At 36.8% G+C, this 19250-nt stretch overlaps 1 protein-coding gene across 1 annotated transcript in view; it reads left to right on the plus strand.

Annotated features, from left to right (window-relative positions):
• The first annotated feature begins 1896 nt into the window (after positions 1–1896).
• The window catches only part of LOC131439818 (5-hydroxytryptamine receptor 1D), a 60563-nt gene continuing 43209 nt past the window's right edge, over positions 1897–19250 (plus strand). The window contains exon 1 of the mRNA XM_058611007.1: positions 1897–2503. The gene's annotated coding sequence lies outside the window, so the exon portion shown is untranslated. The remainder of the gene's footprint in view (positions 2504–19250) is intronic.

The following is a 19250-nucleotide window of genomic DNA, read 5'->3' on the forward strand; positions in this document are numbered from 1 at the left end:
GTTGATCGATTGTTTGAATTGTGCAAATTTAAACGATACGCCTAGACTAAATTACATATTAGTTAAATTAAACATTCTGAAACGCAATTAAATATTATGAAATAAGCAGTATAGTTCATTATAATAAAAAATGGTGGCTCTGAAAAGAACTTTTTATGAAAGCGTTCGTGATGAAGAGTGACGAGTTGAGTTAGTTCAGCACGCAGACTCTGAATTCTAAACCCATATTCCGGAACTAAGCTCTGAAACTTGAAGACCGCCATGACTACCAGAATGAGTTGTATAGAGTACAGTAAAGTAAATTTCCGCATAATTCTTTACGAGTATTATTATGGTTCTAAAAAGAACCGAATAGAAGAAGTCTGGAATAAAGAACTGGACCCTGAGTTCAAGAACTAAATTTAGAACCAATAACAGACTTAGAATCCAGTTTGAATTCTAGAACTGCAATTTCGAAACTGAAATTAGTTCCGGAATACAGTTTCAGCACGCAGGCTCTGAATACTAAACCTATATTGCGGAACTAATATCTGAAATTTGAACTTCTCGTTACGACTACCGAAAAGCAAATGAGAGTTGCGACCTGAGCGTTTGAGGTTTTAACCACGCAGAAGGTGCACTCTCCGTCGCTGCTGGTTGATGGTTCAACTCCCACGACGTCTGCTTCCACCGAACGCACGAAAAGAAATGATCGATTTTCGACCACGGTTTCCCTTTTATACGCATTCAGTTGAAGATATGTGCCTGACTACCTCAAAATCGTCGTCCTTGCGCGAAAAATCCAAGCGAAAGTAAAGAGTTTTCCGCATTATTTTCAAATTTTGAGAAAACTTAATTTTTGAGTTGTTTGTGGTTATCTCACATTGTTCAAAATATTATCCTAAATTCCTGATCATATTTTTGATGAAATGGTGAAAGAATTATGTTGCTACCATTAATACAAGTCGAGATATTCACGATTAAGTTCTGCCCATTCTTCCCTATGGCTAATTTTGAAAAGGCACCCCATAGTAAAGTAAGTCGTATTCACGACAAAATCATATGTCAAACCTGGTCGACTTCTTCAAATACATTTCTCTTGTAACATGCAATGAAAAGTTTCCATCGGGAGCCTTCTGTCGCATAATTCGAATCGAGCGGAAATATTCTTGTCCGTTTCCACCGCGTTCGGGAGTTTGAACCGCGCTAGCCAATTGATGGATACCAGGCGCGTACCCAGAAAAAAATTTTGGGGGGTGTTTCAGAACATGTTGATCAATTTCCATACAAATGGAACTTTTTATATAATTATTTGAAATTTTTTTATTGTGGAGTCGTTTGTTGAAAATTATTCATTTTATTTTTTACTTATTTGAAAAAAAGAGTTTACATAATATCCTACTTTTTTGAGTTTCGGAGGGGGTTTGAACCCCTAAAACACCCCCCTGTATACGCGCCTGATGGATACGATAATTTACGTCATCAAATAATTTTCAACGGGAGCAGTTTGAAATGCTCGTCGCTTGTAACAGTTGAATTCCAGTAAATATCAAATTTCATTTTCGGCACTTTGTTTGCATTCGTTGAATTCCGATGGCAGATCACAAACGGAAACTTTTGCTCTGAAGTTGGTTATGCTTCGTTTTCGCGGGTTGGTGGGTGGCGGTGGGCGTCAGTGCGATAGTGGCTTTATTCGCATTTCACTTTCGTTTAAACGCAGAGGCCGCCTCTCAGCTCTCCGTTGGTTCCGTTCGGTGCGATTTGCTCTGCTCTGCCATTCGATGCTCCTTTAATACTTCGCGTAACTGCCTTAGGTGGATAGATATCATTGAGCAGCGCACATTTTCCACCGGTATTTTCCTGTCTGATTGCGGCTGTTTCGGTTCGCATCTGTTCAGTCGCTCGTTGACTATCATACCGAACGGTTCGAAACAGCTGTTTGCTGTCCGAAGTGTTTTTACCCCCAGTGTGTGGCATTGTAAATGCTCGCTTGACATCAAACGGAAAATTTTTGAAAATTCGCGTATGACAGTGACCGGAAAGGATGTTTTGCAAACAGTGCGGTGATACAGGAAAACATAAACTTTTGCGATCGAGGAAATTTAATTGAATGAAGGGAACCGTTGTGAGTACCGTCATGTTGAGGATACAATGAGGAAATTAAGTAATTGTTGACATAATAAACTACGAGCAGGATAATGGTTATGAAAGTACACTGTCCACCTCGTTGGATTCCTGTTTACGCTCCGACATATGAGCTTTGTTTGTGCGATGCAGGATATTGATGATTCGAATGAAATGCATGGACGGTCCCAACGTGTGTGTGGCACTGAATATTGCAATTAGGTTAGTGTAAACAGTGATAGTTTGACTATGCCAGCATGTGGAAAGATAAATTTGCCAAGTGCGGAGAAAATTCATCACTGGTACTGGTGAGAAAGTTTTGCGATAAACAGCCTACGACGGCCTACTCTACTAACATCGATCCGATTGAAGTTGGAAGCCAATGGCTCAAGTAACTTAGGTATGTTTGTTTTCTCGATGAATGTGTTCATGAAGCAGGTTCATAGAAATAAAAGGATGGAACAAACCTACAATAATATCAAATAAAAAACATTGCAGATCTGACAATCATCAGTTTGTCAATAAATGCAAAACTAAATGTGTTAATTAATTATGAACTGATTCGTATCTCAATTAAAAATTAGACTTGTTCGTCACAAAATCTGGACAGATTAAATTTGAAATAAAACAATTTTGATGTTAGTTCAATCCAAGATGCATTTTTTGATCATTTAGTTGTTCATTATTAGTCATCGTAAAACTAATTAAAGTTACTAAAACTTCTCTGCAACTGATTTATCTGCTTTTGTCCAAGAGGTTTAAATTTTCTCTATAGTTGCAACTTGTTGTTTATACTGAGAGAGTTGGTTCTTCACGAGACTCCATTCGATTTATACGATTCCAGAACATCTTTGGCATAGTGACAAGATGCAAAATCGGGCCATAATAGCGAGGAAGCGTCATGGCTGCGTAGGAATAGTAACAATCGCTTCTTTAGGCATTCTTCACGGTATATTTTCTTGTTTGCCGTTCCGGTAGTTAGGGGGCTTTGGTTTACTCATCCACAGTTGCAAATTGTTTGCCAAACCAAATACTTTTTGGCAGTGATGGCCCAGCACAAGAGCCAGCTCTCATGCAGTTCGTGTGCTGTACCTTTCCAAAAACACGCACACGAAGTCTGAAGCACACGATCGAGAGTCGTATGTTTCAACGAACCAGCTCGCGAGGCTGTCTCATCTGCTGGCTCATGAGCTGGAATGGGGAGCTAGCTCGTGAGCTGACTCACGTGCTGAGTTTAGTGTCCGTTTTTTATTTAACAATATAATATAATTTTTAAGCACACAGTGTCCGCTCTTGTATTGTCTCTTGTCAGCAGGTGGGCTACACAAATTGCACACGCTCATGAGTCTGGTTTGAAAAGCACAGCACACAAGTTTAATAGGCACACACTGCAGGTATAGAGCAGCTCGTGTGCTGAGCTCGGATATCACTGATTTTTGGGAACCTTGGCCATTTAATGGCAGTATGAGAAAGCATTCCGGAGAACTGCTTCAAGTCTTCTAGCACATAAGTTTCATTTTTTTAAATAAGTTTCATTTTTTTTAAATATTCGCGATACAACTTAGTCGTCATATTCTGTTTATTATTACGGTTCGGTACAGTTTTAATTTTGAACGACTTCATACTTTGCCGGACACAGTATTTACCGATCGATCTGGTCTCTGAAGCAATATTTGCTTCCTCTTTCGCGTCCTTCTGGTGGTTATGGACAGTGCTTGCTGGGAACCCAAACTTTTTTGAAAGCTTTCTCACTGGCAGATCCAGATTTTGAACGCGCACACAATTGCTTTTCACCAAACCCCTGATATGGAAGCTGGTTCCTGAAACCGATGCTTTTTGTTTTGGTGGCGTTGTTGTCAACAATATGATAAGCTACGTTCATACCATTCAGTCAAACCACACTGGTGTCCAAAGTTAATTTCTTCAAACCCAATATAAATATAAATCTAGACTAGTAAGGAGTGTATCGAAAATAAGCTTTCCACATGCATTTGTTTTGTACGCATGTATTTGTGATGGTTTTTTATGCTCAGATCACAGCATGCTTGGCTGTCAGATTTTGAACGCGCACACAATTGCTTTTCACCAAACCCCTGATTTGTATAAACCCACATGATACATTGATTTGCAAAATTCCATATCTGAAAAAACTAGGAAAAAGAAAAATTTGGGAAGATTTAAAAAAAGAGAGCGGAACACCTGATAAATATCTAAAATAAGCTAAACCGAAATGAAAAGTTTGATTCAAACAAAAAAAAAGCCTAGTCGATGACGTTGGGTTGTGGAAAAAATCAATTTACATTCTTTGGAATACTGCCCGATGAATGAGCAACCAAGCACAAAACGAAAGAGAGTGAAGTGGGTAGACGGTTTTGCCATAAGCAGAAGATCACCCATGGTCGGCGACTCGAATGAAACACCGTTTTCGATAATGGAGTTTTCAGTTGCGCTCTTGTCATGCAACAATAATGCTCCAGGGCTAGAGAAAATCCATTGAAAAATGTGCCTGACTCTTTCAAAACATGTTCGCTGAATTTATTCATCAAGACTGGAGGCAGGTGAGGATTCGTCATCGATAACCATTTTTATCAGCCGATTGCTATGCGTTAAAACAAATATTTTCTTTCATCTATATCAGAGGTCGGGAACCCGCAAATCACGAGTCACATGCGGCTTTTTGGGAGTAAGACTACGATAAGGGACAGGTCCATGATTTTTTCCATATATTGAAAAATCAAATTTATTGCCCACCTGGGTTCGATTCCCAACCCCGCACATAGGGTCAGGAAACTTTTCTGGCCCGAAGAGGCGAATGACCTCAAGGTTAAAACCTCTATAATCTAAACAAAAAAAAAATTTTTAAAACTCATAGTAAAAATATATTGATGGAAAAATTTTATTTGCTTTCTATATTACATACAGCAAACAAAAATGGTCATTTCTCTCCGTTTTAAAACAAAAGCCGGAGAAAAGTGGGGACTTTGAATGTTCTTATTCCTAAAGATAAAAAAAAGTTGAAGTCTTTCTCGAAGAGGCAAGCGACCTTATGGTTAAAACCTTTATAATCGAAACAAAAAAAAACCGATGCCAATACATAATGTAAACGTCCACCTTGTTCGAAACGCAATCCACTCAGTTAACTTTGTTAAACCGCATCGGTCCGATCAGCGCGGACCGGCATCATCCCGATAGCGTGCTAAAAAGCATTAATCATTGTTTTTGTTTCCATTGTGGAGAATTTCACCTTAAGGTCATTCATCTCTTTGGACCAGGCCCTGTGTTCGGGGTAGGGAATCGGATCCCAGTATTTTAGGTATTTATTTGTTTTTCCATATGAATATTTTCTTCGCACAAAATGACACCATGTTCATTCGGCTCCAAAGTTCAGTATCCTACGAAAGTCTTCGCCGATCTAGGCAACAATGAAATGATATGGAATGAGTATGTCCACAAACCAACCTGATAGTTGTGAAACGATGTTCATTCAATTTATTTTGTTACCTTGTTCTTGTTCTTGAGCCCAGGCCGATTTGGCGTGAACTGTGCAAAGCAAAGTCTTGGCATTACATTCCTTTTGTGGAATTTGGCCTTGCTGTTTCAACAGACTTCGCAGCCGATTCTTAGTGTACAGAATCATTGCATGGCTAGTACTATGGATCCTACTGACACTATGAATCCTTCCAGGTCGGGGCTCGAACATACGACAACTGGCTTGTAGGACTAGCGTCCTATGCATTGAACCGCCAACCCGGGACAACTGAACTGTGCACTACCTACATTAATCCATTTGAGAAAGACTGTAACCGACCAGCAACTGGAATAGTACCTATGTCTATATTAGCGCTGATATCAAGTGAAATGCGGATATATTTGATATCACGTTCCACTTAACTTTACATATCGCCATTTCTAAATGATTGTATTGTCGCTGCAGCACTAATCTGCAATTCGCTGGACAGTCCAGCGCAGCGACGTTGCCGAGCGACGTCAGTTGAACTGCCATTTCCTATACATCAACTGATAGAAACATGTTACTTTATACATATTTTGTTGTCTTTTTTATGAACCACGCGCTTCAACGTAAATGAATACATTGTCTTGCCTCCGCTGTCGGAGCACATAACGATGGATGCGCCTCACTTTCTGTATGCGCCTTAAGTTGATTATGTTTGTTTAGGAATCAATGGGTTTGACACTGAACGTTACAAGGGAGTGAATTTTCGTACAATTATGAGTGATTAATGTATTGCATGACAGTCTACAACATAATCAGGCGAGAGAGACGTCCGATTTTTTTCTGCATGCACAATACATTGTGAACGATACCATGTCGAACTGTCAAAACTCGCAACTAGCAGCACAGATAATGGCATTGAACTTTCTATACCCTTGTGGCAAAGCACTTACACTGAAAATAATTTGCACGCTAGCATCATGTGCAAAGCATTTGAACTATCACTACTTGTAGAAGACATGAAATTGATGAAGATATACATTTAACTCAAAAAATGAGTGTAAAAACTGTTGATATTTAGTGAAAATCATACTACATTTATCTGAAATGCACATCAAAACGATAAAATATATCGTTACCTCTAGATTTTATATGAATTTCATATGAGAGCATCGGGCATATTTTTGTTTCGATTATAGAGATTTTAACCATAAGGTCGCTCGCCTCTTCGAGAAAGACTTCATCATTTTGTTTTATCTTTATGAATAATAACATTCAAAGCTCCCACTTTGCTCCGGCTTTTGAGGCAAAATGGAGAGAAATGATCATTTTTGTTTACAGTATATAATATAGAAAGCAAGTCAAATTTTTCCATTAATATATTTCTACTATGAGTTTTAATGAATAAATTTGATTCTTTAATATATGGAAAAAATCGTGGGGATATTCACATGTAGTTCGATTCTATAGCAGAACACATCACATCTAAAGGAAAAACTCATCAAATCTAAGTGAAAAATAATCAAATCTTGCATCTTAGTGAATTTGCAGATGAAATATTGAAACAAATCGCTTTGGTTATGTTTTGAAATGGAAAAGCATATTAAATGGAAGTGCTATTTACATATGAATCAATCGTACAAACTTTTATCAGTGTAGTCTCTACCTGAAAATTAAAAACCGCTGGGATATTTCGTGATGAAAACAAACATCATATGTTATTCGGACAAAGTACGATTCAAACGTTATATCAGGTGACCGTTACTGACAAAAGATAGAAATGGAAGAGAGCTGTTTGTAACACTTATTAAAACGCTATTTCAACCGCACGGAACGTTTTCACTCCCGGACCGTGTATTCGTGTGAATAACAAACTACATGCGAAGTTCCGTTAATGTTTACGGAAGTTGAATGATCTTCTGAATTGTACTTAAAACTGTTGTTTGTTGCATTTGTGGTTGTGGGTTAGCTGTCAGAAAGGTCAATTCTTTATAAAATGTCCAAACGACGAAAGTAACAATTTACTTTCTCTTTCGATTACTGTGAAATATTCCTGCTTTTTTCGGTAATTTCTTCAGTATAGATAGTTTTAGTTATTATTGGCGGTAAATAATTGGAGAGAAGGATTGCTAAGAGTACCGTAATAATCGAAAGAGAAAGTCAGCAAAGAAAATCTCTCATTGTTAAATTCGTCGCTTTGAACATTTTATACAGAATTGGCCTTCAAACGACACTTCAACAATTAGGCTCTCTGTCAGCTCACTTACAACCACAAATGCAAATGAGATTGGTTTGTTTTCATCAGGAAACGCATGCATTAAACACTATTCAGACGATCAATCAACTTCCGTCGACGTCCAGATTATTTTTATAAATTTTTTTAGCCGAATATTGCTCACGTATCCGACGTTAAAATGTTCCGTGAACTTGACGTAGTGTCCTTTCATATGAATTGCTTACAATTAATGTTGTTGTTCAGTAATCGTTCCATGCAGGTGATAGTCGCTTGATGCTGCGTGTGAATCGCTTTTACATATTGTTTTGTTTTCATCAGGAAACGTGTTGGCCACCCATTTTTCAGTAGGGCCGCCGTTCATTTTTCACCGGGCATAGAAACGTCAATAGATAATGCTGCAGCAGAGATGCCAGATCTGCAGATTTGTCTGTAAATCTGCAGATTTTATACATAGATGCTGCAGACAATTTTTGTTGTCAATTTTTTGCAGACTTTTTAAAATCGAGTTTTTCGCAGACTTGCGTCAAAATTTACAGACTTTTGAAATTTTCGCGACTTTTTAGTTTAGCGTGTTATAGCGTTCATAGAGAAATTGCTGCCAGCAAGACATACTTGCTGACTGCAGATATTTGAAATTTTTACCTGGCATCTCTGCGCTGCAGTTCATACGATGATGTTTTCGAATGAAGCTGTCAAAATACGAAGGAATTTTTATTCTCCAGTGAAGTATCATTTCTTTGCGGTTGAAGTTCGAATGATCGAAGAATATTCTTTTAGAATAGGGAAAAACATTGATTTCTTTCAATTGGAATTTCAATCCATTTAATTGAATGTTTCGCTTGAGAATAAATCTTATTTTTTCGCATTCAGAATAGCCTACAAATTGATAATGTTGATTTTTCTTGTTGCCTCTATACTGAAATAATAGGTCTGGTCGTTTATCCCACATAGTTGTTGTTTAAACCATTACTTTCGATATCAAAAATTGATTACATAACCTCGCTTTGTATCAATATCTAAATATAGTTCAGTTTTAAAGAAGTTGAAGGTTAATTTTTTAAGCAAAACTTTTACAAATGCGAAAGATTTCCTCAATCCGAAAGATTATTTAAGGAAATAAGGCATTGTTTCCACAATTAATACTTGTTTCCGATATTGCTCTATGTGATATTTTGCTAACAACATCGTTTTCTTGGTTCTTAAAATAATACAAAGAAGGCGCTGAGCTGAGTTTTGCATTTTAAAGCCAATTGAACGCATTCGTTTATGAATGTCAGTCTGATAGTGACAATAAACAATCATTATAGTTTTGAATATTTGAACGAATACTGGCGTTCGGAGGTCAATAAGTGCAAAACTTCAATCATTGATTGAGTTTTGAGAGAGAATGATAATATTATTGATATTTTTCTGAGCAGAACACTCAAGATATCAACTTAACTGTCAAACGATATGATTTCATGCAATATGCATATCATTTTTACATATCTAGTGATATCAGCAAATACAAATAATAATACCCCTATAAGTCCCATACAAACGAACCGTGAATGTTTGGTTCACAGCATGAACAAGTAAGCCTAGCAAATATCTCCCTTTCATTGCGATAGTTTGGAAATGTGGAAGGAGATCGTTTCTGGCAACACTTTATGCTAGTTGCTACGGTGCAAAACAAACTTGTTGTTTATGTTTATCGTTGCTGTATTCAACTGCAACAATATTACCCGGTGAACGACCAAAATGGTTAAAGTCGGGGTAAAATAAATGATATAAAAAAACTGCAACAATCAGTCTAAATATCGCCGGCACTAGCACAAAAGATGAAAAATGAACACAAACACCCACGAATCTACAAATATCAGTACAATCGAAAATACAATCCGCTGGTTCTATTAATCACGAAATGAATTACCTTCACAGTACATTGGTGCAATTAGTAATAAACAGAAAACTAGTAGTGAACCATGTCTCGTTTTTGTATATCTTCATTTTACTCCAGTTTTAACTGTAGAAGTCGTTCATCTAGGTGTGAGATCTATTTATTCCGTGCGGCTCCTTCTTTTGAAATATGGAGACGCATGGTATATAACAACAAAAAAACGCCCGTTACAATGATTCATGATCAACCACGCGGCTCCTCCTATAACTAATGTGCGAACGCAGAGTGTTAAACATATTTACCAGTTCGTTTCAACCTAAAATATTCACTTTGGCTTAACCATTCTAGATTATTGTTTAACTTACAATTCGCTTGTAATCTTGATTATCAGATAAAAACTGTTTGTTTATTTATTTTTCACTATAATAAACAGTAACTATGGTGAACTTGTTCTTACCCTTCAGCGTTGCTAGTTTTTTAGAAAATTCGTTAAAGTACATTGTCACTCTGACAGTGTATCATTACAGTGTACCGCACGATGCAAAATGTGTCTTTGAAAATTTGTCGAAGCATTCCGTATTATAATTTGTATTTGATATCAGCGCCTGGTACTAAGTTGTTAGGAAATAATCTCAGTAGGCAAGTATCCAGTATAGAGGCTTTGATTTTTCTGAAATTCCTGTTGATAGAAAAATGAGAAATTTCATTCGTCAAATTTCACCGAACTTTCTCTGTCTGTCTGTCAATCAAACACAGCGACATTGTGGTTGTCACATACCAGTAAGGTAAACCATTTTTGTGATTTCCGGTATTGCTTCAGTCTATTAACCACTGTAAACATTCAATATGATGGTAAAATGACAGGCTGTTATTAATTCATCTTTCTCCGCTGCTTCAAGGTAAATAGAGTACACATATGAAAGAGTGAAAGTCGTATATAGGTAATATATCATGCAATCCGAAAAAACTACTTTAATATGAAACTCAAAGTGATATTCTTATCAACAATTAATCGATTTATTGATACATTAGACGGCAAAATCAGCAATCATCAGAGTACTATTCTCTATGCACTATCGATGTAAGTTTGGCTTCTTTGTCAAAACAAAAAAAAAACAATGTTGAGATATTTGCGTGTCCACTCACCCGGAATGACCCAGTGGCGTAATTTTGCAAAGGCCTACCGACGACAAAGCATGAGAATTTATTTGGGTGCCCAAACAATAAAGCTATCGTTTTCACCACCAAACGATCGATGTCCCGCTGAGATTGTGATTAAATGCATTAAACCATTTCCCGGTAGTGTCAGTTTCCCTTCCTGTCGTATTTCAATACGGTGAGGTGGCGATACTGTGCTACTGCCTCAGAAATGAGTGGTTTGTTGTCCCATCGGAGCTGACAGGGACAAATTAGATGACCAAGGGCAACTTTCGATTCGGCCATGCCTAAACAATGTCGTTTGTCAATATTGGTTAGACTGAGTTTCCGGTCATCTGTAAGCGGCTGATGCTTGCTAGTTTGGATGGTAAAATTTCTGCATAGTTATCTATAGAGTGACTATAATCAGAGTGACGACAGCTGTTCGTTTGGAATGACAGCTACCAGTTTCAAACGAGCAAACGACATGTCAATTCAATGTAAAGCTAATGGAATGTTTTGAATTGTTGCTAACATTACGGATGAGAAGTCGTCACTCTGGTTATAGGCACTCTAGTTAACTAAGATAACTAAAACAAACTACCTTAAAACAATTGGTAAAATTTCTCTTTTTTTTGTTATTTGCTGTTCATACTTTTAGGGCATATCCAGTAGTGTTCTAGTTCTAGATGCATAATTTATGTCAGTTTTAAAATTTAAATCTAGAAATTATAACAAAATAAACTGGCAGCCCCAGCAGTGTTTTATCTGTGTTTCAAATATAGAAAAAATAGAACGGCAGCGTATACCAGTTTTAAATTTGACAGCAGACCTGTTCGAATAAACAAAACTAAAACGGCTTGCTGAGGATACGTTTGTTTCAGTTTCAGTTATATTATAGACCACCCATATGAATCTTACAGCTGCTGAATTTGCTCTTAGACCTACATATTGCTTACTTGTCTACTTTGATCTGTTTCGGACTGGTAGATCTGAAGGCCTGGAATTCAGCTAGTTTTTGGGTGACCTAGAACATTCACAACATGCTGGTGAACAAAGAGAAACTGTCATTTTCAGGTAAGCCCTTTTGTCGTGGGACTATCGTGCAAAATATTAATTAGCTCCTAAAATGTTATTCAAAGCTTGTCGTAGTCAAGTTGGTCAAAAATTAAATAAAAAAAATCTTTTAACAATTTTCAAAAATCTTCTTTGTTTTAGAACACTATAACGATTTTTACAGTGTACACTTTCTACACATGGTAATTACCTAAAACATTACCGATGACAACAAATCAGCTGAGGTTGTGGACCATCTCGCCAATTATTTTAACTTTTAGACCGTGGACCATCCCGCGAATTATTCAAATTTTTAGTTAAAATGTGACAGTCGACTAGATATTTTGACGTTGTCAAGAGAAACTCTGCTCGAAAGTATGGTTATTTTTGACAGCTTGATGGTTGAAAAAAAATCTTTATCCAGATCTTTAGGAAAAGTTTTTTATTTATAATTTATTTTTATGCATTCAGTACTCCATTAAAAATATTAATACATTATCAAACGAAGTAATGCTGTTTTTCATTGAAAAACACTGGTGGCGTGGATTGCTCTGATTGTGCACTTTCGAGCAGAAATGCAACATTTTGACGGTGTTTCATTGCCATTTGTGCTCGAAAGTGCAAAATCAGAGCAATCCTCGCCACCAGTGTTTCTCAATGAAAAACGCCATAAGTGTTTCTCGAAGTTCTTATTATGTTGTCTGCATTGCACTTATAGTAAATACAAATAATAATACGGAGTGCTTCGACAAATTTTCGAGGACACTTTTTACACTTTTTTCAATGCACAATAAACGTAAATAACTTTCCATCCGTCAAACTTTGAAATGGACCGCAGTTTTAGTTAAATACAAAACAACTGCTCGACAGTCAAATTTTAACAAAAAGTTAAAATTATTTGCGGGATGGTCCACGGCCTGAACTAACCGTTTTTCAGATATAAAGACTGTCCTAGAAAGTACGGACGCAACCAAAAACCGGTACCATTTCGTAATGGTTCAGAATCTGTCAATTTTTATGGCTGCGTCCTGTTGTTTACACTCTTATCCAACTATTTGGGCAGTTGTTTATTCGTTTTCATTAGTTTGTTTCGAAATGCGTGATCTTTCAGCAGAACCACGTCGAAAAATTGTGTACAAATGGTGCACAGAACGCGGACTGTCACTGAGAAAGATAGCAAAAATGGAAGGAGTAAGTGAAAAAGTCGTGCGAAATGCAATCAGGAATTTCGGTGAAGATAAACCGAAAACGGGTCGAAAAAAATGGTCCCGCTAACCTTCAGTTGGATAAACGTATACTGAAGGCGTTCGAGCAAAAGAAGGAGGTTTCAGTTCGGGATGTGGCCAAAAAAGTGGGAACTTCGAAGTCTAATGTTCTTCGCGCTAAAGAACGTTTGAATATTCTAACCTATAAGAAGCAGAAACAACCAAAAAGTAGTCCGAAACAAGAAACATCGATCAGACCGAGGGTTCGAAAGCTGTACAATACGATTCTTGCTGGAAATTTGAACTGCATAATCATAGACGACGAAACCTACGTGAAATTCGATTACAAATCCTTGCCGGGACCACAATATTATACGGTGCGAGAAGGGCAAGTGTCATTTTTAGAGACATCGATAGAAGTCGAAAAATTTGGTAAGAAAGCTATGGTCTGGCAAGCAATTTGTAGCTGTGGTAAGATTTCGAAACCCTTAATCACCACTGCTTCAATGAACAGCGAAATATACATCAAGGAATGTTTACAAAAACGACTTCTACCCATGATTCGAAGCCACAAGGATCCTGTTGTCTTCTGACTAGATCTTGCTTCCTGCCACTATTCGAAATAAAAAACAGTAGAATGGTATACTACCAAACATGTCACTTTCGTCCCAAAAGACATGAATCCACCATTCAACAGTTCGAAAAGGATTGAAAAAAAGTGTCAAAACTTGTCGCCAAGAAGTCTGTACGGAATTTGATGAGGAACGTTATCAAGAAGGTGCCAGCTAGTCTACAATGGCTAAGTAGCAAATGTTGAGAATAATATTCTATTGTAGTAGTCTAATATTATCAGTATATCGAATGTAGTTTGAATATCTAACACTTGTGAATTATTTACAGCGAAATCAAAGTGCGTCCATACTTTCTGGGACAGTCTTTATCCTTTTGAAAGTTTTCAAGGGAATTTATCTGAGGACCTTCTCAAAAGTAAGTCTAGAGTTGAAATAGTGGACTAAGGAGTAAAAATTTATATTTGTTTCAGGATTCATTAAATAAAGTCATTTTTACCAATTGAAGTAAAAAATGACAAATCCTACAAAGAATCATTGAGCTGTTGATGTTCCCAAAATAAGTCAAATTTTAATTTTTAAACACTGAAAAGTTTACTGATCGAGTTTTGCATTGAAAATCGATCTTAAAAATTTGAAGTCAAATTACAAAAAAAAGCCCTTCTTTATTTGAATGAAATTTTGTCCCAATATCAATAATTACGTTCCTTGCCAACCTTTCATTATACTTATTTATTTCCAGCTTTAAATGTTAGAAAAGCAAATTACTGAAAAAATTGTCAGTGCATAACTTAAGTTAAACCGTTTGAAGGCATCTTTTCCTTTTTAACTCATATTAGGCAAAATGTATTAATTTCGCTAATTTACTCGCTCCTCTTTTGCACTTTTGCTGATCACAACAGAAATGATTTCCTGCATCATTCATTTCCGAATTTACAAGAAGAAGCTTTAACATCAACAAATCTACGATTTCCTATAGAATGTAAACGTTTATTGTAGAGATTTTTTCAGGAAATAGGGGAAAGCAGTAATATAATTAGGTATTTCAAAAATGCTGTCACAAAAGGTCACGTTTTATGAAACACCCCCTCCCCCTTGCGGCATGACGTCTTTTGTGGACAGCCCCATTATATCAAATGTCATTAAGTTTTCGCTTATTTAATGAATGTGTTAGTGTAAAAGTTAGGCGACTTACGCCATTTTATTACACTCCAGCTAGAGGAATGGACGGTGCTGACTAAGGTAGGACTTTTTTTTCATTTTCAGCGAATTTTATCGAATAATTACAATAATAGATTAGTGATTACCTTTGTGCCAGACTTGTGCCGGAACTCTGGAAGAATTCCGGTAAAAATGGCTGACAGAAATAGCCAGCCGTTTGGGGGGAAATCTGCCCTCCCCGTACAAGTGGGAGTCGACTCAGTTTTTATTAATCGAAAACCTAATAATCGATGAATACGAAAAAGCAGATACCACTATGAGCATTATACTTGGTTCAATACCATTTTTCAAATACCCGGAAATAACAAATAAAGTGTCCAAAATAAATGGTACTCGATCGCTCAACATGCTAATACTCGAGAAATCAACATTACACTGGTCTCTGTTTAAAAAAATGTTGGTCTGAAAAAGATTTTAAGCAATTAAAATAAAATTTTAAATATAAAATAACCATTCCTTTTAAAACTCGTTATCATAGATTGATTGATTTCAACATTATGTTGGCTGCTGAACTAATAGGCTCGTAAATACAAATGGTGAACAGAGAAGAAATTTGGATATAAGGTACCGGTTGTGAGGCGGCTAGGATTTAGATCATTGTTCGATGTACGCTTACCAACTCGGTGTTGTTGTACAACTGTGCCTACCACAGCTCAGGGTGGTGGAAATGGTTAACGCGTATGCACGGATTCCATGAGAATGCAAGTTCGTGCCCTGTCTGAGAGAATTTTATTTTACAAAAATCTTCTTTTCTGTGAGTTTTGCATTAATTTGCCTTCTTCGATATACAGGGTCCGCCATGTAACTTTTTTTAACATGCAATAAAACACAAACGGTTCATCCAATTTCAAAATTTATTTTTTCATAATTAAGTACAATCATTCCGGTTAATTGTGGAATATAATTTCAATCAAATGGCTGCCTCAGTTAGCCTTGCAGTACGCCATACGGTCGGTCCAGTTTTTAGTACATTTTCGATTGCATGCAGCTTTATTTCAGCTATGGCTGCACGAATGTTGTCCTTCAAGGCTTGAATTGTCTCTGGCTTGTCCACATGATACTTATCTTTGATAGCCCCCCAAAGATAATAGTCTAATGGCGTCAAATCACAGCTCCGAGGCGGTCAAACGACATCCGAATTTCGACTGATAATTCGATCTTCGAAGACTGTGCGCAGAAGATCGATCGTAGCGTTGGCTGTGTGGCACGGAGCGCCGTCTTGTTGGAACCGGATGGTGTTCAAGTCTTCCTCTTCTAGTAACGGGAAGATGATGCCGCCAGATCAAAATCCGCACCAAACCGTCACTCTCTGATTATCACTTTTGCTTATTAACATACCCGCCGAAATGAAAATGTGCCTCATCCGAGAAGATGATTTGTTGACAAAATCGGTGTCTTCTTCAAGCTGATCGCAAGTCCAGTTTCAAAGTTAAACTGCACTATTTTCACGCGTTCCCCAAGCGTATACACAACCATTTTCGTTCAACGGAAGGATAAAATTAAGTTTCTGTCAAATCAGAAGTGACATTAAGGTTACCAATGTTGAAATAACCGCTAGTTAAACAAAAAAGTTAGATGGCGTACCCTGTATGTTTCCACTCAGTCATTGCTAAACTAAATTTACTTATGGCGACTTACGTTGTCTCACAGTTGGCATTAGACCCTTTTAAGAATAATTCTGACCTTTTGAACTTGAGAGTGTAGGGGAAGGTGTTATGAAGCGCCCCTGTTGGTCAAAACTCCCATTTTCCTTTTTTTTTAAGTATTCAAGACTTTTCCAAACAAAAGTTTGATCACTAACACTATATTTTCGTAAGATCTTTCTGCTATGCAAGTTTGGCAGATGTCGTGTGATGGAAAATATAAAAAAAACTGAATATATCATTAGGCAGCTTTTCGATGTACGGATTGGCTTCTAATAATAGCATTTTCACCATATTAAACGTCTAATGGTCGGTTGCTACTTAGTAATTAACTTTCAGCAGAGCTAATGTCTTTATTTACAGTATAAAAATCAAAGAAACAAAGCCATTTCTTTGATATACGAATTTTCTCAAAACAGTCACTCTACTGACATTATGCCCCACCTTCGATTCAACAGTATGCTTCGAGTTAAAATATTGTTTTTAAGATTTATAACGATTACTAAAACAAAATGTAGCATTGGGAGAATCAGAAGTGTTGGTTTCCAATTGTAATTAATTGATTATGCAATTGGTTTCTGATGCGAAGAATATCTTCTTTATCTGCTTCTCTTCTATATCGACATTTCAAGAGGCACATTGAATCATTGTTGTGGGGCGTAATGCCTCTTGTTGATTATACGGTAGCTGGGGCATTATGCCTACTTTACCCTAATAGTGCAATACTTTGTTTTGATTGCTATCGCAGTTGCAAAAAATAGAATGAATATAGAACTAACCATCTATCTTTTTCGCTTACATTCGTTCATTGGTAAAAATTTCAGCTCAGATGCGATAACTTTTCAAACTTAACAAAGAATGTCAGTGAAAAAAAGGTAATTAATTGCAATACAACTTGAAATTTTAGAATAAATATCTTCAAAAGAAGCTCGTGGTTTTTGTTTTAGAAAAAACTGGAATTCGACTTCAGCAAAAAGCACAATTGAGCAACGATGCCCGGATGTGTATTTGTGTTAAAAAAAACCGGTTGAATAGTGTGGGTTTTTATTTAATTAAATCAGTCTGTTTCCATCTAATCGAGCTCACTCATTTTTTTCAGTTTCGAGTGCAATCTAATTGCAAATTCCTTCAACAATTTCAGCACAACTGTATCCTTGAAGAACCGCAACAAGCTCAACGAACATAATCAAACGATTGAGGATTACCTTTCTGTTTTACAATTTGAATAATGTGCAACTTTTTGCTGGTGATGAATGGAGCTTAGGTTGGAAGCCGAGTTTCAGCGAAAATCATCGCGATTTTCTGCGAATGAATTAATCAGTTACGGTGTCTAATTTTAGTAGGTGCCGCACAGTCTGAGCATGTTTGACGAGGTAATTACCTCTTCAATTGGTGGAATAATGAGGGCAGACAGTATTTAAATTTGGCACAGATTCAAGGGCATTCGAGAAAACGGTTGTTTACCAATCTTCAGTTTGTAGTCAAGAAGCGCAAACATTTCTAGATGGATCCCGAAATAACGGGATAAACCTATTTTCCCAGTTGGATACACTCGATTAGTTTTCATTGGTGGGAGGGGGGGGGGGGGGGGGGATGGTCCCTGCTATTAAATACTAGGCAAACTAAGTATAAACATAATGCTTATTATAATTCAGCGGCAATGATGCGAAGTTTTTTTTTCTATTTTACTTCGAGTTTATGTAAAGACATTATGGATTCAAACACTGAGGGAATCTGTTTTTGATCAATACGTTTTAATTCCAAAATTATTTTAACAAATTAAAACTTTTCTCCAAAAAGGAGCGATAACTTTTTCCATGCTGCCAGCTCACAATGGAATCGTTTCCAGCCGAATCGTACGTACAATGCTTTGGTTAAATGCCACAAACATTGTCCAAGTTGAATGAGAAAGAAATTCACGAAGATGAAAAAAAAAAACAAAACTTTCAGTTGAGCGGCTGTCACAAAATACGATGAAAACTTTTCTAAGTATTGTAATTACTTAATATTTTACTGTTGCAAATGACTGTTGGTTTTTGTCCTGAATGAGAACGCAACGTAGCATTATGATATAGTAACGCCCGGGTTCTTAGTGTAACAATAGAATAATAACAAATTTTTATTACATTATTTCTATTCGTCAGTTTGACTCTTGCTAACTGTGCCATTGGTATCTTGTTTTTCTTCTCGTTTTCGTGAATGACTTTTCTAGGCGCGTCGATGAACCTTGAATATGCGTCCTTCAATAGCACCAATTACTCTAGTTTTGCTCGTTATACTCTCCCCTCACAATCAATTTGGAACTCTAGAACCATATGGTTAACAAGCAAGTCGAAACGAGCTCTAATCTACCGTATACTGAAGCTTATCGCAGTGGCCGCCTACATTTAATAACAAGCAGACATCTCATGAAGTACAGTTTAGTGTCATATCTGCTGATTTACCAAACCGCAATTTACTACGTCTATAACGACCAATAAGCCATCTGTCATTATTCACTTTGAAGAGGAATTCGGAATAATTCGGTACTTTAAATTAATTGCAATAGTTTGCAACAGTTCACCTGCAGTTTTCTCTTCGGAAAGACTGTCAAAAAACTACATGTACTCAAAAAAATAATCACTTCATAATTACGTGAAAAGTTATGTGAATATTTTCCACCCTACTTTTCACGTAGATTTTAATAGACTGTCCTTTAAAAGTTATTCAATGCATTCAATATTGGTAAAAGTTACTTGTGATTAATA

This window comes from Malaya genurostris, chromosome 1 (genome assembly GCF_030247185.1).
Source record: "Malaya genurostris strain Urasoe2022 chromosome 1, Malgen_1.1, whole genome shotgun sequence".
Taxonomy (NCBI): domain Eukaryota; kingdom Metazoa; phylum Arthropoda; class Insecta; order Diptera; family Culicidae; genus Malaya; species Malaya genurostris.